The following is a 16,434-nucleotide window of genomic DNA, read 5'->3' on the forward strand; positions in this document are numbered from 1 at the left end:
TTTGTTGCTAAGCATAGTTTCTGGAATAGATAAATATAAAAAGCAGTGCCTTCCCAAAAGGAGTTTACCAGTAGTTGAGCAGAAAAGGCTAAGATGGGCAAACAATGCTTAAAATTACCTAGGTCTAGCTTAAAAGAATGTTGCACACCATAAATGCTACAGATGCTTTAAAAAGTCGCCTATCAATAGGAGCTTTAAATAAAACTTTCTTGGCCGGGCGCGGTGGCTCAAGCCTGTAATCCCAGCACTTTGGGAGGCCGAGACGGGTGGATCACAAGGTCAGGAGATCGAGACTATCCTGGCTAATACGGTGAAACCCCGTCTCTACTAAAGAATACAAAAAACTAGCCGGGCGACGAGGCGGGCGCCTGTAGTCCCAGCTACTTGGGAGGCGGAGGCAGGAGAATGGCGTGAACCCGGGAGGCGGAGCTTGCAGTGAGCTGAGATCCGGCCACTGCACTCTAGCCTGGGCGAGAGAGCCAGACTCCGTCTCAAAAAAAAAAAAACAAAAAAAAAAACTTTCCTGAGAAATAGAACTTTCATGGGACATTAAGAAGGAAAGACAGATATGGAGAATGATCGAATGAAGTATTCAGCAAGTATAAATGTAGCCTAAGAAGTGGAAATTAGCATCGTATTGTTTTTTTCCAAATAAGAATGAAGAGATGAACTTAGCGAGGACACTTTTGTGAGGAGTTAGGGAGTTGGGGAGCTGGGCGCAAGCTCAGGTCTGCCTGATGATGCTTTGTTCCTTACCCTGAGAGATGTTTTACCAAAAACACTGACAGATATTCCTGATAGATTAACTAAAACCAAACGTTTTGAATCCTATTCTTATTAGCCACACACGTTTAGCCAGGATCTGAAGAATTCCTCAGTAGCAGCAGATACTTTAATGTAGGGTGAATATATTTGAGAGGTCATTCTTAAGAAAAGTCCAGGCAAGAGGCCCTCAGGTAGTGAATTATTCCATAGGATTCTTTGTTTTTTCTTTTTCTTTTTTCTTTTTTTTCATTTTTCTATTTTTCTCCATAGGATTCTTGACAGGTTTCAATCACACACCTTCCTATGGGTAATCCACTCCTTCTCTTCAGCAGTAAACTAACGACTACCTACCAGTGAACATCACAGGTATAAACCACCTTTCTTTTTTTCTTTTCAGGAATTAGTATGCAAACTTTAGTATTCCTTTCCTAGTAACAAATGACTGCTGTATCAGATTGTGTCACAAGGCAGCTGCTTTGACTTATTGCTCTGCAGCTGGGGCCAGCCTCTTCAGAACATTGTTAATGAGAGAAAGGAAGTGCTTTGGGCACTTCTGGCCCATCAGGCCCTCTGTAAATGTTTGCTATTAATGCAAAGACCAAGTCTCCCACAGTATTCAATTTGTTTCCTTGTAAATTTTTCAAGGTACTGCAATGCTGGGATCCCAGTGAACAGAATCTGGCGTAGAAGAAGTGGGTATCCACTGACCGCGCCTAATCTTACATCTTGGATTTGTAAGTGGCATTTATTGAGTTGAACATGAGCTTAAGCACGCGGTCACACATTCTTTCAGCAAACACTGGTCAGGCACCTGCTACGTGCAAGCACTGCCCTACATGCTGGGATGCTGCTGTAGTAGGAATGAAATAACGCCAGCATTCCTGCATGTGGGCAGTGCGTGTCCTGTACAGAAAGGTACACGAGATAGGCATCCTTACATCCATTGTCCTGGGAGGAAACTGAGGCTTTGAGAAACGGAGAACTTGCCGGGCCCTTTGACTCCATGTCATCCCCTCCCACATCAATGCCCTGAACAGCCTCCTGTACACCTTTAAGGAACTTACTTCGTAATATTATTAAGAACTCAACGAGACCCCGAACATCACCTCGGCATATCGCGCGCGTCCTTTCTCTAGAGAACCCCAAACGTTAGAAGGCATCAGAGCGCACCTCCTCCGCTCCCGGGAGCACCCCCTTCCTAATACCTTGGGGATAGGTCGGAAGGAAAGGAAAGGAGACGCGAGAGGTATCATCGATGTGCCTGCGAAGCCCAGGCTCCTCCGGAGATCCTTCCCTACAGTAGAAGGCTGGCCCAGGCTGTTCCACTCCCCGGAGCTGCAGACTGAGTCGCCAGGTTTCTGTGCCTTCAAAGCCCTGCGCGACGGCCACACCAAACACCCAAACCTTGGGCAGGGACCAAACGGTCACTTCCCCGCCCTCCGGGCTCAATATGCAAATCCGAGCACCAGGAAGTAGCTGGGACCTCTCGACCGAGCCCAGAGACAGCCAGTTCCTCTCCCGCCGCGCCGGGCCGCGCTGCCGCTCGCTCCCCGGCCGTGGCGCCTCCGGGCCCGACGCGCTGCAGCCTCCAGCCCGCGGCAAGCGGGGCGGCCGCTCCAACCCCGGCCCCGCGCCAGCAGCCCCTCGCCGCGCGTCCCGCATTCCCAGCCAGCAGCCTCCCTCTACGCAGGTCCTGCTGGGCCGCCCCGTCGCGCCCCCTGCTCTGAACTCAAGTCACCGTGGAGCTCCGCCGCCCCGAAACTTTCACCGCGAGCGGGTGAGTCCTCCGCGCGAACCCAAGTGTGGGCGCGGGCACGCGGGCAGTGGGTGCAGGGGCCGCGGCTGTGCCACCAGCCAGAGTCCCGGGCGCAGGGTCGACTCGGGGCCGGGGGCATCGGCGCGGCCCGCGGCGGCTTCCTGGCCGCACAGCCTCCGGGCCCCGGCGGCGAAGGCGCTCAGATGTCTTCAGCCGGCTGGTGACCGGACCCGGGGGAGCCAGGGTGCGGGGACCGAGGCTCCGCAGGTGTCAGCGGCGGAGCCGCGCAGGGGAGCGGTGGGAGGTGCGGGCGCGGGGGCGGGCTCACCGCGGGTCCTTCCCGGCGAGGACCCGAGGGCCGGCTGCTGTCCCCGCTCCGGCCGCTCCTCGCGCACGGCGGCGAAGCCCCTGCCCTTGCGGAGCGGGCGCGCGGCGGGGATACTGGAGAGAACTCCTCGGATTGTGCAATCTGGTTTCCCCTCTGGACCCTGGGTACAATGGAAGTGGGAGATGGGGCTCGGCCGGCGCCCTCTCGAGGCCCGCGGACAGCTGCCCTCCCTGGTGGCCTGGGGCAGGAGCGTGACGTCGAGGGTCTGCGGCGGAGGCTGGAGCTCACCCTCCCGCTGTGGCGCCTCTCGGCCTGCCGAGGAGCAGTCCGGTGCTTTTGCCGGCTGAGAGGAAGCGAGAGTTATTTTAAGAATTCAGGGGTTGCCTTTCCTTCGCCTTGGGGGAAGGGCGTAAGAGTCAGTTCCCACTTTCCTGCATTCTCTGGGCCCATGGTGGCATCTTTTGCTTGCGGTGCATTCGTAACTTTCCAACAGCCTGCCTGTCGTGTGAACTAGTGGTTGTATCTTCATTTCTTTGTATATCCGTGTGTGTTAATTATCCCAAATTCGCCCTTCTTCGCTGGCTCAGAATCCAGGCCTTGCACTTTTCTGGCTGTATATTTAGGGGACCGATTATTGAAATTCCCTGTTTGAGTTTCTTCATCTTTGAGAGAGCATATATACCTCAGGGACTGTTTAGTACCGCAGAGCCCCTAGTACATACCAGACATTTCATAAACTTTGTTACTGTTATTTATTGCAGTGACTTCTATTCATATAAACGAGGCTTCTTGATTCTTTGCAGCCTGGTGATATTGAACCTAAGACTACCGTGTCTGATTTAGCCATCTGACTTTATTAGTAAATCTGCTTAATAAATACATGAGGGATTTGCTGTCCCAAAGCAGGGCCCAGTAGTCTGACTTGCCCTAAAAGAACTAGCCAATAAACTGGTGGGCTACAGAGATGTTTTCTCTCTACAGCCAACACCTAAAGCCATACCCTGGGGAATAGGCACTGCAAGAGCCTAGACCTTACTAAGCCCTTCTCTGTAAGAGTAAGCTTTGTTGGGAAAGGGTGGGATCCAGTTAGTCCCTCCGTTCTCATTTGGAGGTAAGCAGGTAAGTGCTTTGAGGCCTGAAGAAATTTCATTAGATCATAGAGTCTTTGGTGACTGGGCCTCTTTGGATGTAAATGTGTGGCCCTTTTGCTGAGTGAAGAATAGAGGGCAGCAGATGTAAGGGGAGAGAAAATGGGAGCCAGGAAACTTGAGTTTTGGCCTCTTCCATCATTTAATATACTGTGATTTGGGGTAAACCACTTGGGTCATTTATTTAGCCAAAATTTCCTTTATAGCAGCAGTCAGATTTATATTGATTTGTCTGCAGGTTGATAGTCTGTATTCACCATTACAGTGGAAGCTCCATGAAAACCGCTTCATCTGTCTTGTCCAGAATGATAGCCCCAGTGCCTGGTACATAGTAGGTGCTCAGTTCGAGATTACTTGGAAGAAGGAATGAAGGCCTCCTGTGAGCTTGCCCTATGCAAAACTGAGGACATAGGGAGATGAAGAAATAGAGCTGGTCCCTAAAGCGTTTGAAGCCTACTGGCCCTTTCTGTTGTGGTTTCTAAAACGGGGATTTGAGAGGCTTTGTTGATTGTAAAGTTACCCAGCACTGAGTTACCCACATTTAGTGTTCTAAATGAGAGTCTCCACTCAGCACCGCTCTTCTCTACTTATCACTGGAAGAGAAGTCCTGATGTGGGGTGGTTAAGATGTTTCCTGCAAAGGTAGTTGGCCCAATCCAGAAGACCCACATTATTTTAGAGTCATTGGTGTTACAAAGGTAGGTGGAAACTTTGTAATCCCGCCCCGGCCCCACCCCTCCAATAGCTTTCTTTTAGCAGAAAAGTGGTCCAGCACTGTTCAATGACTTTGAAAGCCTTTTACTTCTATCTGTAGTATTTGTTTTTAGAAATAAATCACCAAAAACATCTGAGATTCCAGTTGGTTCACATGACTATGTGGAGTTGTAACTTAACAAAATTAAATCATATTATTCATGTACAAACCCATACTAACTTTATAAATACATGCCCACAGCAGGGAACGTTGTTATAAGCTCACTCCTACTGATGATCTCAGTGATGCATGGATGAGTGTTAACATTGAAAGGCCACCACAATCATTAGTCAGGACATCAATCAATGTCATATTGACAGCAGAGATAGCCTCAGACCTTTTCTGGCTCTTCCTAGCGATGATGGTGAAGGTGTTAGCACCTTTCATTAGTTCAGGGCTCTGAAGTCTTCCTGAACTCGAATTTCATTTGAACCTCTTGTGGCTCCTATAGGATGGAGAAGGACAGATAAAGAAAAAGATTCAGGGAGTTGTCTAAGGTCACGGGCTTGGTTAAGTGGTACCATTAGGCGTAGTAGGTATGTTTTTTGACTCTTTCTACTTGTCCACCTTTGGACTTGTAGTGGGTGCTCAATTACAAATGCCTCTCAACTTAAGATGATGCTGTGTCTCAATAAACCCGATCGTAAGTTGAAAATACTGAAAGTAGAAGATGCATTTAATACACTTAACCTACTAAACATCATAGATTAGCCTAACCTCCCTTAAACATGGTCGAAACACTCACATTAGGCTACCGTTGGGCAAAATCATCTGACACAAAGCCTATTTTATAATAAAGTGTTGAATAGCTCATGTAATTTATTGAATACTGTATTAAAAGTGAAAAATGAAATGGTTGTATGGGTACTTGAAGTACACTTTTTACTGAATGCCTAATGCTTTTGCACCATCGTAAAGTTGAAAAATCATTAAGTTGCGGACCATCTGTGCTTAAAAGCAAATAAATAGTTCATTTAACAAGCATTTTAAAAATGAAATCACGAGTTAATTTTCTTTTATCACTTGGTAATTTTCTGAACTAAGTGGCTAATTGCTCAGGACACAGCAGATGCACCATCAAGCTGAGCACGTAAAGCTGTCTTCTAGAAATGAATTTCTGTGCTTTTTAACACTGTTTCTTGCTTGGGGGTGGGAAAGGGTGTCCCCAGTAACTGCTAAGATGACACCTATACTGGCTGCTATCCGAGCAGCTCTAGTGACTGTCTTGGGGGCAATCAGTTGCTTATTGGTTAATTACCTGAGTAATACTTTGCAAAGGACTTTCCCCCACCTCTGCTGGAAGTGTCTCCCTGTAAACTTTACCAGCCTCCTGTATGGTTGTTTTATCAGTGAGAACATCATTCAAGTGAAAATATAAATTAAGGAGACAGGGCTCATAGGACACACTTGAAAACACTTGATCATTTTGAGTACCTGCTATGTGCAAGGCACTGTTCTAGGCCAACAGTATAGATATACATTGCCTCCCATCTTTTAAGGCTGATAATGCAGAGAAGAACATGGAAGAGGAAGTTGGGTTTTTTTTTTCCAGTCAGAAATACTGAAAAATTTCTTACAGCTGCCTGGTTTCCTGATACTTAAATTGTGAAACTTTGAGTTCACTCCATTATCATTTCTAAAATTTATTTTGAATAAGTTCCCTTTCGGGGGAAACACCCACGCATAGAAAATGGTATGGAAATCTGCCAATGGAGGGATTAGAAATTTTGTAACAGTTAGTTTAAAGACTTGGAGCTTTTGAGGTTTTTGTTGTTGTTGTTTTGTTTTTTCTTCTTTTTTGAGATGGAGGCTCACTCTGTCGCCCAGCCTGGAGTGCAATGGTGCAATCTCAGCTCACTGCAATCTCCACCTCCTGGGTTCAAGCAATCCTCCCTGCCTTTGCCTCCCAAGTAGTTGGGATTACTTACAAGCATATGCCACCACACCCAGCTAATTTTTGTATTTTCTGTAGAAATGGGGTTTCACCATGTTGGCCAGGCTGGTCTTGAACTCCTGACCCCAAGTGATCCTCCCACCTCGGCCTCACAAAGTGCCGGGATTACAGGTGTGAGCCACTGCGCCTGGCCTCTCTGGGGTATCTTTGGCTTAAGTTAGTTGGAAGGGCTCTCTTTATTTTTTATTATGCCTCCCACTGAAGAGACAGAGTTTTTGCTCCTGTCACCCAGGCTGGAGTGCTTTGGTGCGATCTCAGGTCACTGCACCTCCATCTCCCGGATTCAAATGATTCTCCTGCCTCAGCCTCCCTAGTAACTGTGATTACAGGTGCCCACCACCATGCCTGGCTAATTTTCGTATTTTTAGTAGAGATGGGGTTTCACCATGTTGGCCAGGCTGATCTCGAACTCCTGACCTTAGGTGATCTGCCTGCCTCGGCCTCCCAAAGTGCTGGAATTACAGGTGTGAGCCACCGTGCCTGGCCCTCTCTTGTAATTTAGAAGAGCAAGTTTAAATAATTATTTGGGATGATGTATTAAAAAGCCTCATCCATGGTGACAAGAGCAGGGGCCTGTAGTAGCCTTTGTTGTTTATCTTCTTCATCCTGTTCTGTACTTCATTTTCTCTCATTACTGAATTAGCTGGCAGCATTCCTTATTTGCCACAGAGCTATTTCTTGAAAGCTGTATTTACACTCAGGGTATAGTTTTCCTTGGTATAGAACTCTTCCATGGCATTGCTTTTTCACTGGCCTTTATTAACCCTCAGGTTTCCAGTATCCCTTCTTCTGCTCTCCCCAGTTCTTTCCCTATCATCTTACAAAGCCTTCTGCATCCAGGAATTGGCATGAGCTGACCGTGTAGGGGAAGAGATTGTCAGTTAATCTCATTATTGTAAATGCTCAGTGTTCAGAACGCTGCTACTTAAATGACATCCTATAGAACTGCATGAATTGGGATACATTTAAAGAACCATTTCAGTGGCTGTTTCTTGATGGTTGAGGCTCTGCTTTTGGGTTGTAGAACACTGGGAAGAAGTCTTCATAGCTCAGAGAGTTTTTTAGTTGGTCTCATTTCCTTTCTACAGTCCATGCTTCAGACAAAGTTATATTATTGCTTGCCTGCCCACACCTTTCTGTGAGCATCTGAAATCTCGCTCACTCCTCTTTATTGACACCAGACCATACTGGTTGGAAACTTCTTTCCAGTCCCCACCTTCCTGTCTCCGTTGGTAAAACAGCTGGTGGAGAGGTCTTCTGCCAGTCTTTGGGCCTACCCTTGGGCGCTGGTACAGTGAGACTGGGGAGATGGCTGTGTGTTCATTCTACCTCCCACTGAAGCAATGACGTCATGTTGGTGTTTGTGCCTCTGGGTGCCCCCACTCTTCCTGTAAATGTTAACCCCCACAGAGATGAGGGGAATGGAGAAGCTTGTCTCAGAGAGGCTCTCTGGAGAGGGAGGACCACTTCTGCTTTCCAGGGGGAAGCTGTGTCACGGAGAGCAGAACTGTAGCCCGATGCTGGACGGAGAAGGCCCCAGAGGAGGCAGGCAAGGAAGTGATACTTCCTCCTCCCCAGGCCTCGGGCCGGCCTGGGTCATTTGCCTGCAGCCCCACCTTCCTTACCACCCAAGGCTGCGTTTTCCTCGGGGTTCTTTCTACCCTCTGCTGCCCTCTGAATTTTCAGTTTGCCCTTAAGTGAGGGGTGGGGTAGGGATGGGAGAGAGGAGGAGTCTGGAGTCATAAGTGCAGAGCCTGCTTTGAAAGCCTATCCTGGCCATGCCTGACTTTTTCAGCAATGGAAAAAATGTACATTTTGAAATTCACCGTCATGGAAAGTATTATGAAACTCTTGGGTAGATGTTTAGAAATCTTTTAATGTTCAGGCTACATAATAATTTTTAAATACTAACTATAATAATTCAGGACTATTTAAAAAATTGTTAAATTCTTGGGATAGAACAGTGGCTGTCAAACATCTTCTTTTTCTTTTTTTTTTTTTTGAGATGGAGTCTCACTCTCACCCAGGCTGGAGTGCAGCGGTGTGATCTCCACTCACTGCAACCTCCACCTCCCAGGTTCAAGGGATTCTGCTGCCTCAGCCTCCCGAGTAGCTGGTATTACAGGCATGCGCCACCACGCCCGGCTAATTTTTGTATTTTTAGTAGAGACTGGTTTCACCATGCTGACCTCAGGTGATCTGCCCGCCTCGGCCTCCCAAAGTGCTGGGATTACAGGCATGAGCCACGGTGCCCACCTGTTAAACTTGTTGACCACAACCCATAGCAAGAAACATTTTACCATGTGCTCAATAAGCATCTATCTGTAGACAAAACAAAATAGAAAAAGAAAAATACAATCTGGTGGAAGAGCCCCTCCCCTTAACTTGCTAGGGAATGTGGCCTGGAGCAGCTTTTCTGAGGTAGGCTTGGCCAACTCCATTAGAGTTTGTTCTTTGTTTGTTCTGATGCATAATAGATATACATAGTTTCAGGGCACATGTGATAATTTAATACATTCATGTAATTTGTAAAGATTAAATCAGTGTATTTGAGATAGCCATCACCTTAAATATTTGTTTTCTTTTTAAATGCTAGAATCTTTTGAATTCTTCTAGCTGTTTTGAAATGCACGATAGTTAATTGTGAACTCTAGTCACCCTGCTAGGTCTTATTTCTTCTATCAAACAGTATGTTTGTATCCATTAATCAACATTTTTTCATCCCCCTCTTCCAATGCACAGAGGTGGGCAGTCCAGCAGGGAGGTTTATTAAACAAACACAAATTAAGTCACATTCATATAATGGGATACTTTGTAAATATCTTAAAAGATAAAATGTTCAATTACAGTTACTAATATGAAAAACATTTTTTCAAAAGCTGAACAGGGCCAGGAGCAGTGGCTCTTGCCTGTCATTCCAGCACTTGGGGAGGGTGAGGCAGGAGGATTGCTTGGGCTCAGGAGTTCAAAATCAGCCTGTGCAACCCGGTGAGACCCTGTCTCAAACAAACAGACAACAGCAAAAGAGCTGAACACAAACTAGTAGATGACATGATACCATTTCTGACATAAAATATTCATATATGGACACTTCATCTATAAGCTCTGCATTTCAAACAATTTTTATACTAAGGTCTTAATAGTGATTATTTCTGGTTGACAGTTGAATGCTGTTTTTTCTTCTGTATGTCTTTATATTTAAAAGAATGAGCATCTCATATATATATAAATATATAAATCCTGTATATAAATATAACTATATATACATATATATATATATATATTTTTTTTTTTTTTCTGAGACAGAGTCTTGCTCTCTCATCCAGGCTAGAGTGTGATGGTGTGATCTCGGCTCACTGCAACCTCCCCCTCCCGGATTCAAGTGATTCCTGTGCTTCAGCCTCCTGAGTAGCTGGGATTACAGGCACACACCACCACGTCCAGCTACTTTTTGTATTTTTAGTACAGATGGGGTTTTGCTCTGTTGGCCAGGTTGGTCTCGAACTACTGGCCTCAAGTTATCCGGCCGCCTCAGCCTCCCCAAATCCTGGGATTATAGGCGTAAGTTATTGCGCCTAGCTCCTTATATGATTTTAAAATGGCAGGATATAAGAAGCAATGGAATGAAGCCAGTGGGACTGCAGAGGGCAGGTGGGAGCAGACAGGAACTTTGGAGCTAGAGTGGCTTGAAGGATGCTTGATGGATCTAATTGTAAGAGTTCTGTCTCAGGAGAGCTGATGTGCTGTAAATGTTGTAAATAGAATATTTTCTTAAAGAACCTTCCACTGCTATGTTTAGTATTCAGTTTAGCAAACTTTTCCTGGGTAGCTACTGGGAATCCCACAGTGTTAGGAGTTGGGGTACAAGCCTGCTGTGTTGGTGGAAATCCTGAAGGGAGTCAGCCACACACCCTGGAAGAAGGGGCTTTTCTGAGAAAGGACAGCCCAACTGGACATTACCAGAGCTTGTTCCAGAGAGGCAGTGGGAGGCTCCACCCGCAGGCTTGGAGGGTGCTTGGCCCTAATACTAAATGTTGGACTTCATGGCATCAATGAAGGAGAATCACTGGAGCCTTTTAGTATGAAGCTAATTTTTTTGTCCATCACAGGCAACTTCTTGTCTAGACTCTTTTACAATATGGCATTTGTGACATAGCCAAGAGTGAAGACACATTGAACACTGACTTAATGCTTTGAGTACGTGGAGAGTTGAATGACTCAAAGCTACTTCTCTAGAGATTAATTTGAAGCTAGAAAGTAACCTTTATTTCTGTTTTCTGTGACAGCAATAGGCTTAAGCTTGTAAGCGTTATCCACAAGTAGGTACTTGATACCTCCCCTAAATGACCTGGAGAGTGACAGATACAGTAATGGGCACAATCCCTGGTGTTTTGTTGTTTTTAAGACAGAGTCTCACTCTGTCACCCAGGCTGGAGTGCAGTGGCGTGATCTCACTCACCAGGGGTTTGGCTACCACGCCTGGCCGTATACCTGGTTTTGAGCAAAATTTTAATATGGAATTTATGGTTGTTAGTATAATGAAATGTGGCACCATAGCAGTTGATTTTTGTCTTTCAGAACCACATTGGCTTTTTGTATTGTTTCAAATTTGATAGATGCCCAATGTAGATAACAAACTTTTTCCCTCATGTGTATTTATTTATTTATTTGTTTGTTTATGTGTTTGTTTTGAGATGGGGTCTTGCTCTGTCGCCCAGGCTGAAGTGCAGTGGTGCAATCTCAGCTCATTGCATCCTCCGCCTCCTGGACCCAAGCCATCCTCTCACCTCAGTCCTGGGTAGCTAGGATTACAGACCCCGCCACCAGGCCTGCCTAATTTTTGTGGTTTTTTGGGAGGCCAAGGCGGGAGGATAACTTGAGCTCAGGAATTTGAGACCAGGCTGCAATCCCAGGCTGGAGTGCGGTGGTACAGTCATAGCTCACTGCACCCCTTGACCTCCTGGACGAAAGCCATCTTCCCACTTCAGCCTCCCAAGTAGCTGGGACTACAGGTGTGTGCCACTATGCCTGGCTTATTTTTTATAGAGATGGGTTTGACTATGTTGGCCAGCCTGGTCTCAAACTCCTAAGCTCAAGGGATCCACCCACCTCAGCTTCCCAAAGTGCTAGGATTACAGGCATGAGCCACCGCAGCCAGCCCATGTATGTTTATCGAGTGGTGTATGTTAGTCATGATAGTGGGTGGTTTGGGGAAATACCAACATAAGTAAATGGGAGGTTTCTATCCTAGAGGAATTTGTTGTGCTCTGTTCTCTCTGGATTGTTCACAAACCAGAATGCTGATCAATGACTTTGCTGGGGTTGTGGGTGGGCAACTTGCTCAGGAGATCCCTGGCACCCAAATGAGAGCCCAGAAATCACTCTGAATGGTCAAAAGTAAGGCAGGGTAGGGCAGTAGAGCACAGGGTGTCGAATTAATTGCATGTGAGGGCTGAAATCCCAGGTCTGTCCCTTCCTAACTGTGGGCTGCTGCTGGCAAGGTGCTGGCCTTGCTAGCCGCAGAGTTCTCATGTTTAAACCTCAGCAGTTTGTTGTGAGTGTTCTAGGTTACAGTGGATTCCAAACTAGCCACAAGTGAAGCACATAGCTAAATGGTAGTCACTGGTATTGTTATCAAAAGCAAGTTGCTTAGCTGGGTACAGCTAAGCAGCTGGGTGCAGCTCACACCTATAATCCCAGCACTTTGGGAGCCTGAGACGGGCGGATTGCTTAAAGCCAGGAGTTCAAGGCCAGACTGGGCAATAAAGTGAGAACCTGTCTCTATAGAAAAAAAAATAAGAATAAATAAAAACAAATAAAAATTACTCAGAGTGCCGTGATGTGAGCCTATAGTCTCAACTACTCAAGAGAGTGAGTCAGGAGGATTGCTTGAGCCCAGGAGATTGAGGCTGCAGTAAGCAATGATTACACCACCACACTCCATCCTGGGTGACAGAGCAACAGCCTGTTTGTAGAATAATAATAACAATAATAAAAAGAAAGTTGCTTGGGATGGCTGCTAAAAAAAATGAGAAATCATGATGAAATCATGTCATGTTGAAAAAGAACACAAAAACAAAAATCAGAAAATAACAAGTGGTGCCAAGGATATGGAGAAACTGGAATCCTGTGCATTGTTGGTGGGAGTGTAAAATGCTGCAGCTATGATGGAAAATCATATGGTAGTTCCTCAAAAAGTTAAACATAGAATTGCTATGTGATGCAGCAATGTTACTTCTGGGTATGTACCCCAAAGAACTGAATGTGAGGTCTCAGAGGTATTTGTACACTTGTGTTCATAGTAACATTATTCACAATAGCCAAGAATTAGAAGTAACTCATGTTCATCAATGGATGAAACAAAATGTGGTTTATACGTACATTGGAATTTTTTTTTTTTTTGAAACAGGGTTTTAGGCTGGGCGCGGTGGCTCAAGCCTGTAATCCCAGCACTTTGGGAGGCCGAGACGGGCGGATCACGAGGTCAGGAGTTCGAGACCATCCTGGCTAACACGGTGAAACCCCGTCTCTACTAAAAAATACAAAAAGCTAGCCGGGCGAGGTGGCTGGCGCCTGTAGTCCCAGCTACTCTGGAGGCTGAGGCAGGAGAATGGCGTAAACCCGGGAGGCGGAGCTTGCAGTGAGCTGAGATCGCGCCACTGCACTCCAGTCTGGGTGACAGAGCGAGACTCCGTCTCAAAAAAAAAAAAAAAAAAAAAGAAACAGGGTTTTACTCTGTCACCCAGGCTAGAGTGCAGTGGCGCCATTACAGCTCACTATAGACTTGACCTCCTGGGCTCAGGTGATCCTTCCACCTCAGCCTCTTGAGTAGCTGGGACTACAGGTGCATGCCACCATGCCTGGCTAATTTTTTGTATTTTTTGTAGAAATAACGTTTTGCCATGTTGTCCAGGCTAATCTTGAACTCCTAGGCTCAAGCAATCTACCTGCTGTGGCCTCCCAAAGTGCTGGGATTGCAGGCATGAACCACCGTGCCCAGCCATACAATGGAATGTTATTCAGCCTTTAAAAAAAGGAAATGCTGGCTGGGCGCGGTGGCTCATGCCTGTAATCCTAGCACTTTGGGAGGCTGAGGTGGGCGGATCACCTGAGGTCAGCAGTTTGACACCAGCCTGACCAACATGGAAAAACCCCATCTCTACTAAAAATACAAAATTAGTCGAACGGGTGGTGCATGCCTGTAATCCCAGCTACTTGGGGGGCTGAGGCAGAAGAATCACTTGAACCCAGGAGGCAGAGGTTGCAGTGAGCCGAGATCCAGCCACTGCACTCCAGCCAGCCAGGGCAACAAGAGCGAAACTCCGTCTCAAAAAAAAAAAAGGAAATGTTGACACATGGTACAACAAGGACAAAACTTGAGGACATCATGCTAAGTGAAATAAGCCAGACACAAAAAGACAAATACTGTATGAGTCCACTAATATGAGGTTCCTCAAACAGTCAAATTCATAGAGACCAAAAACAGAATGGTGTCTTCCAGGGGCTTGATGGGGGAAGGAATGGGAAGTTACTCCTTAATGGATACAGAGTTTCAGTTTTACAAGATGAAAAGAGTTCTGTAGATGGATGGTGTGATGATTATACAAGAATATGAATGTACTTAATGCCACTGAGTTATACACTTAAAATAGTTATGATATAAATTTTATATTGTGTTTATTTTACCACAACTTTAAAGAATGAAAAAAAAGTTGCTTGATGAGCAGAAATGTGTACAAATAGACAGAGGTGTCCCTGAGGATATTTCATTAAGTTTGATAAATTGCTCTTCTTCTGGCTGGGTATTTACCTACCAAGCAGATGGGTGTTCACTTTTTTGGCAGAGAGGGAACAGGATCTTTACTCTTTGTCATTTAATACATTGCCACGTGGATTGCTGGCTGACAGTATATTGAAATGACTGTGATGTAGGAGAAGGAATGATAATAGAGAAATTTACAAAGGCAGAGATCGTGGATTACAAAGTAAGGAAAAACTTCTGCCGGGCGCGGTGGCTCAAGCCTGTAATCCCAGCACTTTGGGAGGCCGAGACGGGCGGATCACGAGGTCAGGAGATCGAGACCATCCTGGCGAACACGGTGAAACCCCGTCTCTACTAAAAATACAAAAACTAGCCGGGCGAGGTGGCAGGCGCCTGTAGTCCCAGCTACTCGGGAGGCTGAGGCAGGAGAATGGCGTAAACCTGGAGACGGAGCTTGCAGTGAGCTGAGATCCGGCCACTGCACTCCAGTCCGGGCGACAGAGCGAGACTCTGCCTCAAAAAAAAAAAAAAAAAAAAAAAAAAAAAAAAAAAAGGAAAAACTTCTAACAATCAAAGCTGCCTGCATGGGTCCTGGAGAAGGGTCCTTCTCCATCATTAAACGTTTGTCAGCAAAGGCTAAGAGATTCTTCTTTTTTTTTTTTTTTTTTGAGACGGAGTCTCGCTCTGTCACCCAGGCTGGAGTGCAGTGACCGGATCTCAGCTCACTGCAAGCTCCGCCTCCCGGGTTTACGCCATTCTCCTGCCTCAGCCTCCGGAGTAGCTGGGACTACAGGCGCCCGCCACCTCGCCCGGCTAGTTTTTTGTATTTTTTAGTAGAGACGGGGTTTCACCGTGTTCGCCAGGATGGTCTCGATCTCTTGACCTCGTGATCCGCCCGTCTCGGCCTCCCAAAGTGCTGGGATTACAGGCTTGAGCCACCGCGCCCGGCCAAGGCTAAGAGATTCTTACAAGACCTTTTAGAAAAGGTTGCATTAAGGCAGGGCATGGTGGCTCACACCTGTAATCCCAGCACTTTAGGAGGCTGAGGCGGACGGATCACGAGGCCAGGAGTTCAATACCAGCCTGGTCAACATAGTGAAACCCCATCTCTTCTAAAAATACAAAAATTAGCTGGGTGTTGTGGCACGCACCTGTAGTCCCAGCTACTCAGGAGGCTGAGGCAGGAGAATCACTTGAACCCAGGAGGTGGAGGTTGCATTGAGCCGAGACCACACCATGGGACTCCTGCCTGGGCGACAGAGCAAGACTCCATCTCCACAAAAAAAAAAAAAAAAAAAGGAAGTTGCATTAGATGGCTCTAAAAGGTGCTTTCTGATTTGATGATAGTTATGTTAATATTTCTAGCCACGCACTCATTGACTCTAAATTATATAAGAAGAAAGTATCTTTTTTTTTTTGAAGCAGGGTCTTGCTCTGTCACCCAAGATGGAGTGCAGTGACACCATCATAGTTCATTGCAGCCTTGAACTCCTGGGCTCAAATGTTCCTCCCATCTCGGGATCCCAAATTCCTGGGATTACAAGCATGAGCCATTGTGCCTTGCCAAAGAAAGAATATTTCTGACAGAGTTCTTTCTAACAGGATTTGAAGGAATTTTTCAGCAAGTTTTCCCAATGCAGGAGTGTGTGTGTATGTGTGTGTGTGGGTGTGTGTGTTTAAAATTTAAGTATGACACTTACATAGAAAAGTGCAGAAAACAGAAGAATCTAGCCAAATGCAGAGTCTTGTGTAACCACCCCCAAGATCAAAAAGCAGAATGATGTTGACCCTCCCCCAAGCAGTACTCCCCTGAAAGGCATCTGCCATTCTGCTTCTAGTTTTTGTTTAATTTCCAATGTAGGCTTTTAAACAATAAATTGTAGGGAATTGAAAAGCAGTACAAAGCCATTTGGTTTGGCAAATAAACAGATTTTCAAGCTGTGGGTTTGGCTACCACCGGCATCTCTC

General features: G+C 46.2%; 1 protein-coding gene across 2 annotated transcripts in view; it reads left to right on the top strand.

The window, feature by feature from the left end:
- Positions 1-2,257: 2,257 nt before the first annotated feature.
- The window catches only part of LYN (LYN proto-oncogene, Src family tyrosine kinase), a 139,757-nt gene continuing 125,580 nt past the window's right edge, over positions 2,258-16,434 (top strand). The window contains exon 1 of one of the 2 annotated variants that reach the window (XM_033202872.1): positions 2,258-2,542. The gene's annotated coding sequence lies outside the window, so the exon portion shown is untranslated. The remainder of the gene's footprint in view (positions 2,543-16,434) is intronic. The other variant, XM_033202873.1, reaches the window with a different exon arrangement.

The sequence above is a fragment of the Trachypithecus francoisi genome, unplaced genomic scaffold (genome assembly GCF_009764315.1).
Source record: "Trachypithecus francoisi isolate TF-2019V2 unplaced genomic scaffold, Tfra_2.0 Lachesis_group7, whole genome shotgun sequence".
In the NCBI taxonomy this organism is placed as follows: Eukaryota; Metazoa; Chordata; class Mammalia; order Primates; family Cercopithecidae; genus Trachypithecus; species Trachypithecus francoisi.